We start from the raw sequence: 4,086 nt of genomic DNA on the forward strand, positions 1-4,086 counted from the left end.
AAATATATTACGAAATACAACATAATACATAACTATTTCCAATATCTAAATTATCAGAGCTATAATTTTTACAAAGAACTAGAAATAGTTCCGTAATTGTCAGAGTTAAACTTTGCAAAAATTCAGTGTAAGCAAACAATATAAATGATAATTGAGGGCTTTTCCTGAGATGGAAATAGAAGATATCATTGCACACTTGAGTAAAATTCGTATTATTCTTCCCTTTAACTTTGAAAACAATTGACAACCAAATATTTTGACTTCTTTTGTCTAAGTGGCCTGAAGCATTCCTCCAAATCTAATGCATTTTAATCTGAGTTTCCTTTCCCCGTAGATTTGATTTTCCAGGAGTTTATAATCCTTCACAGTTTCACTTACAGAAGTACTGTGTTCATAATACCATGATATCTTCATAGCTTTATTTTTGCTCTTTCCTCTTGCAGTTTCCATTATCCAAAGATAATGAAGCTTCTCATTTTATTTCTCCAGAGGAGGGAAGGATCCTGGATCACAAAGACCTTCTGTGCTTTTTCAGATAAGAATAACAACATGGCTCTCGAGGCAGGATGGTGGTCTTTCTAAATTCAGGAACAAACTTGCAATAGTCTTTACAAGAATAAAATCGTAACAGTCAGGGATGTAGATACGTAATGTGTTTCTTGGTGTTACATTTTGTGGTGTTACCTGCTAGAGAGATGTCCGACTTGCTTTGAAGTAGGTGTATGCAAAGTTTGCACGTGAGGGATCAAGTTATAGTTTCGCTTCTTAGTGACTGAAGGACATAAACTGTAATATCAGTAACTGTGACACAGAGGCCCTAATGAACCTCTGTGCAGGCCTGACCTGCCGCTGCTAAGCAAGAGAGTTCTTAGATCAATGGCCCATGGAGTAGTGCAGAGGCAGGCACATCAGGTATGGCTCATATTTGTGGCAAATGTGGGGTTTTGTGCTGAAGCAACTTTCAGGTTTTTAAACAGCTCCCTAGGGATCTGTCGTGGTCTCTCGTGTGTTAAGAGCCCTTGGAGTTGTTCAACCTTTACTCCAGAAGTAGCATACAAACACCTTTGTTTGCTAGTCTGGATTTTAGTTGTAGGACAGGGAATTTTTGGAATTTATTACTCACTAGGTAGTGTGTGGCACATTTTTCTTTCTATGCCTGATCTGTAGAGGGTGTATTTCTGTTACAGCCCTGTTCGCTGGAGCCTGGCTCTTTTAACACAGTCATTTACGCTCGCACTGAGTTGCTTGAATCTTTGGCTGCTGTGGAAAATAGCACCTGTTACACCACCTTAGAAACTGTAATAAAAAAAAAAAAACTTGACTAAGAAGGCTTCATTTTTAAGCTTTTCTCAAAATATAACCACTTTAAATTAGTTCCTTCCAGAGCTACCTAACAAAATCTTACATTATAGTACAGGCCTTTGAATGATTTGCCTTTTAATATATATGAAGATGCCACGATACTGTGTCTGCAATACAAAATATGCCAAACGCGCTTGGTATTCATAAATTTGTTCAAGCCTAAAATATGTGAAGTTTTACTTAAGCTGGCTCTCACTATCGTTTTAGATCTAAGCCATCAGTTTGACTGAGTATCTCAGTAGCCACTGCCACGTATCAAGACTGCGCATCGTGGCCAGTCCATTGCCTCGCTGCCGAAGTTGAACCCTTCGGAGAGTGCAGTGGATTCAGCAGCGCTGATGTGAAGCTGCGCAACGTAATTCTGTTTCAGTCCAGCAGTGGAACTGATTTTGAGCGTGCACGCTGGTGGCACGGAAGAGATGGTATTTGCACAACTTAATTTGAAAGAAAATGGTGCGAGTAGGCAGGTAAGTGGTACGCTACCACATGCCACAGAAACAAGGGGAAAAGTCTCTAAAAATCCCTTAGAATGTCTTTCAGATTTCATGTTTACCTTGGTATTTTTATACAGACATTGCTAACGCATCTCCTATATATGAAAGAGATTTTATTAATAGTATAAAATGACGCATTTGTACAGGTCGAGGATTTCAGGGGGTTGCTACTGGTACTCATTTTTTTAATTAAGTATGAAGTTTTGTAGGGTTTTATTGTAGTACGTATATTCTCAGAAAAGAACATGTGTTTATGCATTGTGGTTTTTCTGTAGTTTCTCATTTAGCATCGCTATTTTCTCTTAGCATGAGGTAATTTATATTTTTACATCTGCTCAGAATCTGAGTTGGACGAAATTCTGAAGCAGTAATCGTTCATTGCATTTGCATTGATACTAAGGTAAAGTACATTTTGGGATACCATTAGTGAAGGCATGTTGTGACAGCAGTATAGAACGGCCAGGCTGCATGGCTTCACTGCCAAGTGAATGCCATTTGAGTAGCAAAGGACCAACTCTTGGAATATTTATCCTAAAAGTAAACCTGACTTTACAGAGTAGGGCTGCGCAGCAGGAGGTTCACCCTTTTGCACAAGATGCATCATTTACAATACGCCGATCCCTTACCTTGGCAAGGTCCCAATCTGGAAGTTCAAGAGACTGTGTCCTCGCAGCCCACGTAGTTACCCCTCCGAAGTGTAATGCTTCCCCTCAGGTAGCCCTGCGACTTCAGTGGTGGTCTTTGCAGGACGGCTGTAGCACTGAGCATTTATTTTAAAACTAACAGATCAAATAGCCCTACAGAGAGCACACCTCCACAGAGGTGAGAGGCACGATGAGAGCTATGCTGGGCACCAGCCCCGTAAGCCCTTAGAATCCTAGAATCATTAAGGTTGGAAAAGACCTCTAAGATCATTGAGTCCAACCATTGACCCAACACCACCACCCATTAAACCATGTCCCTCAGCGCCTCATCTACACGTCTTTTAAGTACCTCCAGGGATGGGGACTCCACCACTTCCCTGGGCAGCCTGTTCCAATGTTTAACCACTCTTTCAGTAAAGAAATTTTTCCTCACGTCCCTTCTCCAGTGTAGTTCAGCGGCCTGCGGTCATTGCACCGCACAGCAGTCCCTGGAGCTGAAACCGGCCGTGCTCACTCCACTCAAGTTCCGCTCAAGTTCACTTCCAGCACTAACACCGCGAGGGACACGTGGGGCTCCCGCTTCCCTGCTCTCCCTGTTCCAAGGTTGGTGTCTCTATTCTTGGCACAGCTTATACTCCAGCTCCACGGGGCAGCAAGAATACTTGTATTTCTGTCATATTCTACATGTAAAAGTCATAAATCAGGTTATGAACCCCGGTAGGATTTATTTCTGTGAAATTCCCAGTGCTGTGATTTCTGCTGATGTTGCACAGAAGGCCAGCCGAGTAACTCGATCAGTCATACGAGGACAAGTTCAAAGCCACCCAAAAGCAAGCGAAGGCTTGTGTTCCTTCGCTGTTCTACAAGTATTGCAGTTTATCCCGATACAACCTGCCTTTGTGGCAGGTGGGCGAGAACAGTGTGTAGGCAGGTGATAAACGGGGGCTGCCAGATGGAGGGAAACTCGGCGCTGGTTTGCCCGTTCCTTAGCACAAGCAGATGAGACGTGTCTCAGAGACCAGGCTCCTCTCTCACCTGTCTCCTGCTCACCCTTCTGTGCACACTCGCGCTCTTCCGGCACTGCACACCTGCACAGGCAGGGGTCTTTGCGGGGCGTGGAAACCCAAGGTGCCCTTGAGTCATGCGACCTGCCGGCAGCTAGGATCCCGGAGCCCTGCCGCGCCTTTCGGCCTGTAACGAGGAGACGCTACTTGACGGCTGCGTTAATAAACGACGTGATTTTTACAAAGCCTCTGCGATCCCGTTACCGATGCCTGCGAACCGTCTCCCAGAGGTTTCGCGGCCATCGGGCGAGTGCCGCAGGGACCGGCGCGCCCCGCCGCGCTGCCGGGTGGGGCGGCCCCGGGCCCCCGCGGCTGCAGGCTGGCCCCCCTCGCGGGGGCCGACGAGGGGACGGGGCGGCTAGTCCAGAGAGTACGGTAGGGCGCGCCCCGCCCCCGCCGCCGGGAGCCGGGCCGGGGCTCGGCGGCCACGTCCCCGCGCCGCGCCGGGCCGCGGGCGATGTCGGCGGCGGGCGGGCTGAGGGGCTGGCGGGGGGCGCGCCCCGCGCCCTGACCTCCCGCGCC

This window comes from Aptenodytes patagonicus, chromosome 8 (genome assembly GCF_965638725.1).
Source record: "Aptenodytes patagonicus chromosome 8, bAptPat1.pri.cur, whole genome shotgun sequence".
NCBI lineage: Eukaryota > Metazoa > Chordata > Aves > Sphenisciformes > Spheniscidae > Aptenodytes > Aptenodytes patagonicus.